The sequence below is a fragment of the Heptranchias perlo genome, chromosome 11 (genome assembly GCF_035084215.1).
Source record: "Heptranchias perlo isolate sHepPer1 chromosome 11, sHepPer1.hap1, whole genome shotgun sequence".
In the NCBI taxonomy this organism is placed as follows: Eukaryota; Metazoa; Chordata; class Chondrichthyes; order Hexanchiformes; family Hexanchidae; genus Heptranchias; species Heptranchias perlo.
This window is the reverse complement of record NC_090335.1, coordinates 19,818,747-19,830,892: the sequence shown is the minus strand read 5'-3', so window position 1 is coordinate 19,830,892 and position 12,146 is coordinate 19,818,747. Positions and strand designations below refer to the sequence as shown.

The 12,146-nt window shown below is 51.5% G+C and overlaps 1 protein-coding gene across 2 annotated transcripts in view; it reads left to right on the top strand.

Annotated features, from left to right (window-relative positions):
• Positions 1 to 4,619: 4,619 nt before the first annotated feature.
• The window catches only part of cdkl5 (cyclin dependent kinase like 5), a 132,587-nt gene continuing 125,060 nt past the window's right edge, over positions 4,620 to 12,146 (top strand). For both annotated transcript variants that reach the window (XM_067992657.1, XM_067992656.1), the window contains exon 1: positions 4,620 to 4,683. The gene's annotated coding sequence lies outside the window, so the exon portion shown is untranslated. The remainder of the gene's footprint in view (positions 4,684 to 12,146) is intronic.

The following is a 12,146-nucleotide window of genomic DNA, read 5'->3' as shown; positions in this document are numbered from 1 at the left end:
TGCCCTTTGTCTCACTGCTGGGGGGGGGGGGGTAGTTACTGCCCCTTGTCTCAGTGCTGGGGGGGGGTTACTGCCCCTTGTCTCACTGCTGGGGGGTGTTACTGCCCCTTGTCTGACTGCTGGGGGGGGGGGGGTTACTGCCCCATGTCTCACTGCTGGGGGTTGGGGGGGGGGGGGGGGGGGGGAGAATTACTGCCCCTTGTCTCACTGCTGGGGGGGGGTGGAGTTACTGCCCCTTGACTCAGTGCTGGGGGGGGGGGTTACTGCCCCTTGTCTCACTGCTGGGGGGGGGTTACTGCCCCTTGTCTCACTGCTGGCGGGCGGGTTACTGCCCCTTGTCTCACTGCTGGGGGGGGGGGGTTACTGCCCCATGTCTCACTGCTGGGGGGGGGGGGGGGGGGGGGGGGGGGGAGAGAATTACTGCCCCATGTCTCACTGCTGGGGGGGGGGTGCGGTTACTGCCCCTTGTCTCACTGCTGGGGGGGGGTTACTGCCCCTTGTCTCACTGTTGGGGGGGGGGTGGAGTTACTGCCCCTTGTCTCACTGTTGGGGGGGGGGGGGTGGAGTTACTGCCCCTTGTCTCACTGCAACTGCCCCTTGTCTCACTGCTGGGTGGGGGGGGTGGGTTACTGCCCCTTGTCTCACTGCTGAGGGGGGGGGGGGGGGGGGAGTTACTGCCCCTTGTTACACTGCTGGGGGGGGGGATTACTGCCCCTTGTCTCACTGCTGGGGGGGGGGGGGGAGAATTACTGCCCCTTGTCTCACTGCTGGGGGGGGGTGGAGTTACTGCCCCATGTCTCACTGCTGGGGGGGGGGGGCGGTTACTGCCCCTTGTCTCACTGCTGGGGGGGGTGGAGTTACTGCCCCATGTCTCACTGCTGGGGGGGGGGGGGGATTACTGCCCCTTGTCTCACTGCTGGGGGGGGGATTACTGCCCCTTGTCTCACTGCTGGGGGGGGGGATTACTGCCCCTTGTCTCACTGCTGGGGGGGGGGGGGGGGGAGAATTACTGCCCCTCGTCTCACTGCTGGGGGGGGTGGAGTTACTGCCCCATGTCTCACTGCTGGGGGGGGGGGCGGTTACTGCCCCTTGTCTCACTGCTGGGGGGGGGTGGTGTTACTGCCCCATGTCTCACTGCTGGGGGGGGGGGGGCGGTTACTGCCCCTTGTCTCACTGCTGGGGGGGGGGGGGTTACTGCCCCTTGTCTCACTGTTGGGGGGGGGGTAATTACTGCCCCTTGTCTCACTGTTGGGGGGGGGGTGGAGTTACTGCCCCTTGTCTCACTGCTGGGTGGGGGGGTGGGTTACTGCCCCTTGTCTCACTGCTGGGTGGGGGGGGTGGGTTACTGCCCCTTGTCTCACTGCTGAGGGGGGGGGGGGGAGTTACTGCCCCTTGTTACACTGCTGGGTGGGGGGTGGGTTACTGCCCCTTGTCTCACTGCTGGGTGGGGGGGTGGGTTACTGCCCTTGTCTCACTGCTGGGGGGGGGAATACTGCCCCTTGTCTCACTGCTGGGGGGGGGATTACTGCCCCTTGTCTCACTGCTGGGGGGGGGATTACTGCCCCTTGTCTCACTGCTGGGGGGGGATTACTGCCCCTTGTCTCACTGCTGGGGGGGGGGATTACTGCCCCTTGTCTCACTGCTGGGGGGGGGGCGGGGAGAATTACTGCCCCTTGTCTCACTGCTGGGGGGGGGGGATTACTGCCCCTTGTCTCACTGCTGGGGGGGGATTACTGCCCCTTGTCTCACTGCTGGGGGGGGGGGGATTACTGCCCCTTGTCTCACTGCTGGGGGGGGGGATTACTGCCCCTTGTCACACTGCTGGGGGGGGGATTACTGCCCCTTGTCTCACTGCTGGGGGGGGGATTACTGCCCCTTGTCTCACTGCTGGGGGGGGGGGGATTACTGCCCCTTGTCTCACTGCTGGGGGGGGATTACTGCCCCTTGTCTCACTGCTGGGGGGGGGGGGGGATTACTGCCCTTGTCTCACTGCTGGGGGGGGGATTACTGCCCCTTGTCACACTGCTGGGGGGGGGGATTACTGCCCCTTGTCTCACTGCTGGGGGGGGGATTACTGCCCCTTGTCTCACTGCTGGGGGGGGGGGATTACTGCCCCTTGTCTCACTGCTGGGGGGGGGATTACTGCCCCTTGTCTCACTGCTGGGGGGGGGATTACTGCCCCTTGTCTCACTGCTGGGGGGGGGATTACTGCCCCTTGTCTCACTGCTGGGGGGGGGATTACTGCCCCTTGTCTCACTGCTGGGGGGGGGATTACTGCCCCTTGTCTCACTGCTGGGGGGGGGGGATTACTGCCCTTGTCTCACTGCTGGGGGGGGGGGATTACTGCCCCTTGTCTCACTGCTGGGGGGGGGGGATTACTGCCCCTTGTCTCACTGCTGGGGGGGGGGGGAATTACTGCCCCTTGTCTCACTGCTGGGGGGGGGGGATTACTGCCCCTTGTCTCACTGCTGGGGGGGGGGGGAATTACTGCCCCTTGTCTCACTGCTGGGGGGGGGGGGGAATTACTGCCCCTTGTCTCACTGCTGGGGGGGGGGGGGATTACTGCCCCTTGTCTCACTGCTGGGGGGGGGATTACTGCCCCTTGTCTCACTGCTGGGGGGGGATTACTGCCCCTTGTCTCACTGCTGGGGGGGGGGGGGATTACTGCCCCTTGTCTCACTGCTGGGGGGGGGGGGATTCCTGCCCCTTGTCACACTGCTGGGGGGGGGATTACTGCCCCTTGTCTCACTGCTGGGGGGGGATTACTGCCCCTTGTCTCACTGCTGGGGGGGGGGGGATTACTGCCCCTTGTCTCACTGCTGGGGGGGGGATTACTGCCCCTTGTCTCACTGCTGGGGGGGGGGGATTACTGCCCCTTGTCTCACTGCTGGGGGGGGGATTACTGCCCCTTGTCTCACTGCTGGGGGGGGATTACTGCCCCTTGTCTCACTGCTGGGGGGGGGATTACTGCCCCTTGTCTCACTGCTGGGGGGGGGGATTACTGCCCCTTGTCTCACTGCTGGGGGGGGGGGATTACTGCCCCTTGTCTCACTGCTGGGGGGGGGGATTACTGCCCCTTGTCTCACTGCTGGGGGGGGGGGGGGAATTACTGCCCCTTGTCTCACTGCTGGGGGGGGGGGGATTACTGCCCCTTGTCTCACTGCTGGGGGGGGGGGGGGGGAGAATTACTGCCCCTTGTCTCACTGCTGGGGGGGGGTGGAGTTACTGCCCCATGTCTCACTGCTGGGGGGGGGGGGGCGGTTACTGCCCCTTGTCTCACTGCTGGGGGGGGTGGAGTTACTGCCCCTTGTCTCACTGCTGGGGGGGGGATTACTGCCCCTTGTCTCACTGCTGGGGGGGGGGATTACTGCCCCTTGTCTCACTGCTGGGGGGGGGGGGGGGGGAGAATTACTGCCCCTTGTCTCACTGCTGGGGGGGGTGGAGTTACTGCCCCATGTCTCACTGCTGGGGGGGGGGGGGGGGGCGGTTACTGCCCCTTGTCTCACTGCTGGGGGGGGGTGGTGTTACTGCCCCATGTCTCACTGCTGGGGGGGGGGGGGGGGGGGCGGTTACTGCCCCTTGTCTCACTGCTGGGGGGGGGGGTTACTGCCCCTTGTCTCACTGTTGGGGGGGGGTAATTACTGCCCCTTGTCTCACTGTTGGGGGGGGGGGTGGAGTTACTGCCCCTTGTCTCACTGCTGGGTGGGGGGGTGGGTTACTGCCCCTTGTCTCACTGCTGGGTGGGGGGGTGGGTTACTGCCCCTTGTCTCACTGCTGAGGGGGGGGGGGGGGGGAGTTACTGCCCCTTGTTACACTGCTGGGTGGGGGGTGGGTTACTGCCCCTTGTCTCACTGCTGGGTGGGGGGGTGGGTTACTGCCCCTTGTCTCACTGCTGGGGGGGGGGATTACTGCCCCTTGTCTCACTGCTGGGGGGGGGGATTACTGCCCCTTGTCTCACTGCTGGGGGGGGGATTACTGCCCCTTGTCTCACTGCTGGGGGGGGGGATTACTGCCCCTTGTCTCACTGCTGGGGGGGGATTACTGCCCCTTGTCTCACTGCTGGGGGGGGGGGATTACTGCCCCTTGTCTCACTGCTGGGGGGGGGGGGATTACTGCCCCTTGTCACACTGCTGGGGGGGGGGGATTACTGCCCCTTGTCTCACTGCTGGGGGGGGGGATTACTGCCCCTTGTCTCACTGCTGGGGGGGGGATTACTGCCCCTTGTCTCACTGCTGGGGGGGGGATTACTGCCCCTTGTCTCACTGCTGGGGGGGGGATTACTGCCCCTTGTCTCACTGCTGGGGGGGGGATTACTGCCCCTTGTCTCACTGCTGGGGGGGGGGGATTACTGCCCCTTGTCTCACTGCTGGGGGGGGGGGGATTACTGCCCCTTGTCTCACTGCTGGGGGGGGGGATTACTGCCCCTTGTCTCACTGCTGGGGGGGGGGATTACTGCCCCTTGTCTCACTGCTGGGGGGGGGGGGATTACTGCCCCTTGTCTCACTGCTGGGGGGGGGGGAAATGAAACCCCTAAACTGTGCAACATGTGGGACTCCCCCGCGAGCCGCCCTGCAACGTGAGTCATCCGTGCACGCGATGGTCCTGACGTCGCGGTTACGCAATGGAACATGGCGGCTGCGTGGAGAGGTTGCTGCTGCGGAGCCTGAGCGCTTGACACTGCGGGTGAGTAAGGGCTAAGACTAGGATTGGGGATGAGGTTGGGCGATCGGTCGGTCGGTGGACGGGCTCCGGTGTTGTCTGTCGGGGTCGCTGTTTATTTTTTTTTTTGGCGATGGGTCGCTGTGGCTGAGCGCGGGGAGCCGCATGTCCCGACGTTACAGCTCGAGCTCCAACCGCCGCCGCTCGCGCCGGGCTGGGAGAGGAGAGGAGCGGCGCGCGGCTCAGCCCGAGCCCCAGCCCGAGCCCCAGACGCAGCCGCAGACCCGCTCCCCACGGGGGCAACAAACAGGAGCCCCCACGGGTCCCCGACTCACCTGTCGGCTCCTTCGCTCGAGATCTCGCAAGAGTTTGCAGCCCCGAGCCCGACCTTAACCCTCTGCAGCAAAAGTGGGGAACAGCTGGAGGATGGGATTCGAGGGGCTGTCCTGGCGGAGGGGATATTTTAGTAAATTGTTTTTCCTCGCTGATTTGTAATCGTTTTGCTGGAATAATTGACATCAGTAACAGTGCATGCAATACGATTGTCATCTTTACGCTTTAACCCTTTCACCTGTTGACATGTTTTTCAAGAACATTCCCCCCTCCATGTATTCTTTTGTTTTTAAAGGTTTGGAACGATAGCGTGTGGAATTAAATATAATTTTTTTTAAAAGGTAAAATGAATGGATCTGGTTTTATCTTTTGCATAGCCTGCTTAGAAAGTCAGATTTACCTTGGTTCTGGGTAGTTGTGCTGTGGAAATTATTTTTGGAGTAGGTGATGGAAATCATCTGAGTGCAAATTATTTGATCTATTTCCAAAACCCACACTCATTAAAAAAAATCTCAGCTCTTAATCCATTAAAGTTGATGATTGAATTTGCATTGGTTTATATGCTGCCTAGCTTTATCTAGGGCTCCAGTGGAAGTGTCATGAAATCATCAGCAACTCATAGATATATGCTTATAACTTTAGATTGGATGCTGATTGGTATTTGTATTTTAGAATAGTTAAAACAAAATACTCCTTGGTAATCGTATCAGAGAAGATTGTTGGTGTCGTTACGATTAGTAGTAAAGTGGAATCCAACGAATATTGGAATGTGGCAAAATATCCTGTTTGGCCTGATTAGGATTAGCCTGTTCCCTTCAGAACATCTTTTCCTGTCCATCATTTTTCATATTTTTTTTCATGGCCTTTTTGTTGCATAGAAATTTTACACAAACTACAATTTAATTCAGAGTTACAGGTGGTGATGCCCTATTTATACCGTGCCATTAAACCAGCCTGCATGCCATCCCAGTCACAAGTGACCTACTTCTATTTCTGTTTTTTTATGTTGCTCTTGATCTGACCAATAAGAAATCTTTGACCAAAAAACAGAAAATGCTGGAAACACTCAGGTCAGGGAGCATCAGTGGAGAGAGAAACAGAGTTAACATTTCAGATCGATGACGTTTCAAAGAGATTTTTGACAGTGACTCGGTGATTCAATCCACAGTCTTCCTTGCTTTAAAACATACCTTTTTTCCCTTTGGAAAATCACAAGTGGGAATCTGTACAGTTAAGTAGCAAGGTATTGTACAGTATGTTGGGGTAGTGGCACACTGTACCCTCAGGTACTTTTCTTATTTGATTTGGAGGAGTAAGGAAAGGTGAAGGTGAGTGTGTAAAGTAAGACCATCCAGAACAGGCTCAGCTAAATTAACTTGGGTCAAGTAGCCCAAAAAGCCCACTCTTTGAAACAGAATCCAGAGAGAGAAAGAGAGATGGAATAAATAAATAATATACAGAAAGCCGGAGTTGTACTGTAGTTTGAAAGAAAAAAAGCTGATCTATCGGTGATTGTGTTACAACTACTCAATTATGACTTCATGTGGCATGGGGTCTGACAAAGGGGAGCAGTTGAAAGATGGGATTGGAGGGGGTGACTGGTGAAGCCTGAGCAGAACCCATGCTACCGATTCACTTGAGAAAAACAATTACTACCAGCTTCAATGCCTTTGTTAGAAAAGAAAACCTAGCTTATTTGAAAAGCAAAAATAATTGCTTTTAAAGTCGTGTCAATAGTCTTCACTGTCATTTTTGCACTCCCCTCTCTTAAACAGCAGTTTGCAACCCAGACCACATGTAGTGCCAGATGGGCAAATTCCGATAATATTCACGTGAATTTTGAATACAGATCTGTTCCTAATAGTTAAATAGTGATAATCTCAGATGAACATTCAACAGGAAAGAATTCCAAGTACTTAAATTTTAGTTGATGATGGTTGTAAAATGGTGAGCATTTATATGAAATAATGTATTATTTATTGGTTGCCAAGGATGATCTAAGCTCTTTGACAGTGATTGGAACATGTTACCACAACTGGTTATAACTGAAATGTGAGTTACAGCTGGCTGTTCATGGGAGCTGTGTGATCCTTCAGTATTTGAAGTGGACAGAAACAAAGTGGTGGGGGTGGGGTGGGGTTGCCTAGAAGCAGTTGTGCTATGGTTCTAATACCAGTATTTTCAATTGTTGATAAAGCTCTTTGCTTGAGAATATGCAGGTTATTTTGGTTGTTATATTCAGTGTTTGTCCCTGGTTGAGATTTCATAAAACTCCTGTGCTGCATGGTAGTACCGTGCAGGCCGCACATGTTTAACAGCAGTTCGTAAAATTTTAATTTTTCTTTCTGATCTTTGCTGTGCACTTGTGTTACTGTTTGATTTCTCTGGGTGCTTGCTTTTATCCAACCTAGTTGCTGTCTTGTTTACGCAACCACTTCTTTATTCAACCACTGCTGGTGCTAATTATTGAAATCACATAATCTCTGAAGATCGTGCCACGCAACCTCACAAACCATGTCCTCTACTGCTAGGTAGAAGTGTTTCCTGGAGGTACAACTTGTTTTTATATAGCACCTTTAATGTAGTAAAATGCCCAAAGTCGCTTCACGGGAACATAATCTGACAACAATTGACTCCAAGCAAAGAAGGAGTCATTAGGACAGGTGACCAAAAGCTTGGTCAAATAGGTTTTAAGGAGCATCTTAAAGGAAGAGAGAGATGGAGAGGCGGAGAGCTTTGGGAAAGGAATTCCAGAGTTTAGGGCCTAGATGGCTGAAGGCATGGCTGCCCATGGTGGGGCAAAGGAAGTGGGGCATGCATAAGAAGCTAGAGTTGGAGTAACACAGTGTTTTTAGAGGGGTGTAGGGGTGATGGAGGCTACAGAAATAATGAAGGGCAGGGTCATGGAAGGATTTGAACATGAGCATGCGAATTTTAAAATCGAGGCATTGGTGAACAGGGAGCCAATACTGGTCAGTGAACACGGGTGATGGAATAATGGGACTTGGTGCGAGGTAGGATATGGGTAGCAGAATTTTGGATGAGCTTAAGTTTATGGAGGGTGGAAGATGGTAGGCTGGCCTGGAAAGCATTGGAATAATCGAGTCTGGAGGTAACAAAAGCATGGATGAGAGTTTCAGCAGCAGGAGGGCTGAGGCAGGGGCGGAGATGGGCGATACTACGGTGGTGGAAGTAGGTGGTCTTGGTGACGGAGAGGACATGGGGTCAGAAGCTCAGCTCAGGGTCAAATAGAATTTAGAGGTTGCAAGCAGTCTGGTTCATCCTGAGAAGGTGGCCAGGGAGGGGGATGGAATCAGTGGCGAAGGAACGGAATTTGTGGCGAGGGCCAAAGACAATGGCTTCTTTCTTCCCAATGTTTAATTGGAGGAAGTTTCGGCTCCTCCTGGACTGGATGTTGGACAAGCAGCCTGACAACACAGAGGCAGTGGAGGGGTCGAGAGGAGTGGTGAGGTAGATCCCAGCATTGTCAGTATACGTGTGGAACCTGATGTTGTGTTTTCAGATGATGTCGCTTAGGGGAAGCATGTAGATGAGAAATAGGAGGGGGGCCAAGGATAGATCCTCGGAGGATTCCCAAGGTAATGGTGTGGGGATGGGAAGAGAAGCCATTGCAGGAGATTCTCTGGCTACGACTGGATATGTGAGAGTGGAATTAGGCGAGGGTAGTCCAGCTCTGCTGGACAATGGAGAAGAGGTGTTAGAGGTGGATGGTGTGGTCAGCCGTGTCAAAGGCTGCGGAGAGGTCGAGAAGAATGAGGAGGGATAGTGCACCAACGTCACAGTCACGTGGGATGACTCTGTAAAGTTCCCCTTCCCCATACTGACTTTTTAAGAAGAAAAACGGAAGCTGTGTCAAGAGAAAATCCACAGATCCTGGTATAATGCCAGATTTACGCAGTTTATTCCAGTGCTCTCCTGACCGGCCTCCCATCTTCCACCCTCCATAAACTTGAGCTCATCCAAGACTCTGCAGCCCATATCCTAACTCGCACCAAGTCCCGTTCTCCCATTACCCCTGTGCTCGCTGACCGACATTGGCTCCTGATCCAGGAACGCTGTGATTTCAAAATTCTCATCCTTGTTTTCAAGTTCCTCCATGGCCACGCCCCTCCCTATCTCTAACTTCCTCCAGCCTCTCACCCCTCTGAAATCTCTGTGCTCCTCCAATTCTTGTCTCTTGCGCTTCCCCGATTTTAATCGCTGCTCCATTGGCGGCCATGCCTTCAGCTGCCTAAACCGTGAGCTCTGGAATTCCCTCCCTAAACCTCTCTGCCTCTCTACCTCTCTCTGCTTTAAGATGCTCCTTAAAATCTATCTCTTTCACCTATCCTAATATCTCCATATATGGCTTGGTGTCAAATTTTGTTTGAAAACGCTCCTGTGAAGTGCCTTAGGACGTTTTACTACGTTAAAGGCCTTATATAAATGCAATTGTTGCTATTTATGAATCTGATGGAGCACATTGGTGAGATTGTATGTGTATTCGTTCCAGTGATCAGCATACGTAAATATTTCTTTTCAGATATCCGTTGTAGTTACTGCTGCAGATGAAGTCGCAAGCTCAGTGTTGCAGTTGTTTTGGAAATTAAGCCAGTGATCTACATAGAACAGAAGTAGGCCATTCAGCCCCTCGAGCCTGTTCCGCCGTTCAGTTAGATCATGGATCATCTATACCTCAACTCCATTTACCTGCCGTTGCTCCATATCCCTTGATACCCTTACCTAACAAAAATCTATTTATCTGAGAGTTTTTTTTTGACTATTCTAGAATTGTGTACTTAAAATATCCTCTTTATTACAAACTCTTATGTACAAGATTTAAAAACTTTGTTTTTTGAGGTAAATATGAACAATTGTTTTGTAAATTTCATTGAAAACTGATACCCACTAATTAAGACGCTGCAGCGAATGTAACAGTCCAGTGTCCATTAATCAGAGAGCAGATGTTACTTTGCCCTACTTATTCATATATTCACTTATTCCTACTTTACACTAAAAATACTGCCTTGTAAAGATAACACTTACATCCCATGTATTGCAATGAGATACGGCACTTCCCTGTAAGGAAGAGAAAATTAGAAGGTTCGCCAGCCATTGCTGTGTTTGTGTAAATGACTCTGTTTGCCTGTGCCCTTGGGCAGGTAATGTTGATGATGGGGCAGTTAAAAGAAATTATAAACATATTCTTTTAACATGAATATGACATTTTGAGTGCTTCAACTGCAATTAAAAATAGAATCGGGTCTCTAAAGGTTATTCCTACCAGGAATTTGAGCTTAAATAGATTCCCTTGTAAAGATATTCTGACTTGTTTTTTTTAACCAGCCTTCTAACAAGATTGACCTACTTACTGTATGAAGTGTTTGTTCTTTCAGCAAAATGAGTGCAACTCTTGGGCAGAATCAGGAATGTGGTAGGAGTTATTCACTATAGTTATTTCCAGAGGCTGGTATAAGCATTTACCAGTTTGCAGAGTTATTGATCTAAAAGGCTCTTTATTTTCAGTTTCATAAAATTTGCTGAGAATTTTTTCAGTTTATTTTTAGAAAATGAATATTGGGGTAAAAATTGTGAAAAATAGATTTTTGCATTTTCTAAATGAAAAAGCTGGCAAAATTAGGTGTCAGATAAAGATTTTCAAAAGCTTTCTCACTTAGAGTTATATTACTGCTTACATGAGTTTTTTTAACCCTCCAAGCACAGTGCACTCCATTGCGGAGATGGGAATACTAAAAGATTGACCGTCAACGATTTCAACAGTTACTTATCATCTTTGACTGGAAAACTGGTCTTAAGGTTGTTTTCAACCAGTGAACACTTTTTGTTTTTTTTAAGTAAACTTATTTGCATCCCAAAATGGATGATGTGAGCCAGGACAAAATGGGTAAAGAAAAGAGAGGTTTGATTAAATTAGATAGAAATAAAATCTAAGAATGGAGGGAGGCTAAGGAAAGATATGGCGACATTTGAAGTGTTGACATTTTTCCTTTTTATTTGATTTGTAGTTTAAGGTTAGTATTCTATTAATAAAGCTATTCCTGACTGAGCAGCTTTGACTGCAAACATATTATTTTCAGCGTTGCAATAGTGTGCTCGAATCCTGCAGAACTGATTGACTCAGTGAGGTGGGAATTCCCCAAACCTGCCAGTAGTCCAACAACAAATAGCGTTTTTAATGGTGCTTCACAGGAGCATTATGAAATAAAATTTGACAGTTAATTTATTGTATAGAATATCTAAATATTTCTTGCTGGTGTATTAGAGAAGAGCCAAAAGAAAACAGTAGAAACCACACCTGTTGCTCTTGTGTGCAGATGAAAGAAACGCACAGAACAAATATGGCAACTTGAAAATCACAAGATCATGGGTCATCAAGTCTGCCAGTTACGAGGCCAGGTGCAAATTGCATTTTTTTTAAAAAAGGGGCTTTGAATAATTTTTATATCTGGGGACTTCTCAATGAAATTGTTAAAAACTGTAACAAAGTTTATTGATCGTACTTTTGTTGTGATATTCTCTTAAGTATTTGAGCATAGTTACCCTCGCTTCTGGTTTTTAAAAAATTCGTTCATGGGATGTGGGCGTCGTTGGCGAGGCCAGCATTTATTGCCCATCCCAAATTGCCCTTGAGAAGGTGGTGGTGAGCCGCCTTCTTGAACCGCTGCAGTCCGTGTGGTGAAGGTTCTCCCACGGTGCTGTTAGGAAGGGAGTTCCAGGATTTTGACCCAGCGACGATGAAGGAACGGCGATATATTTCCAAGTCGGGATGGTGTGTGACTTGGAGGGGAACGTGCAGGTGGTGTTGTTCCCATGTACCTGCTGCTCTTGTCCTTCTAGGTGGTAGAGGTCGTGGGTTTGGGAGGTGCTGTCGAATAAGCCTTGGCGAGTTGCTGCAGTGCATCCTGTGGATGGTACACACTGCAGCCACAGTGCGCCGGTGGTGAAGGGAGTGAATGTTTAGGGTGGTGGATAGGGTGCCAATCAAGCGGGCTGCTTTGCCTTGGACGGTGTCGAGTTTCTTGAGTGTTGTTGGAGCTGCACTCATCCAGGCAAGTGGAGAGTATTCCATCACACTCCTGACTTGTGCCTTGTAGATGGTGGAAAGGCTTTGGGGAGTCAGGAGGTGAGTCACT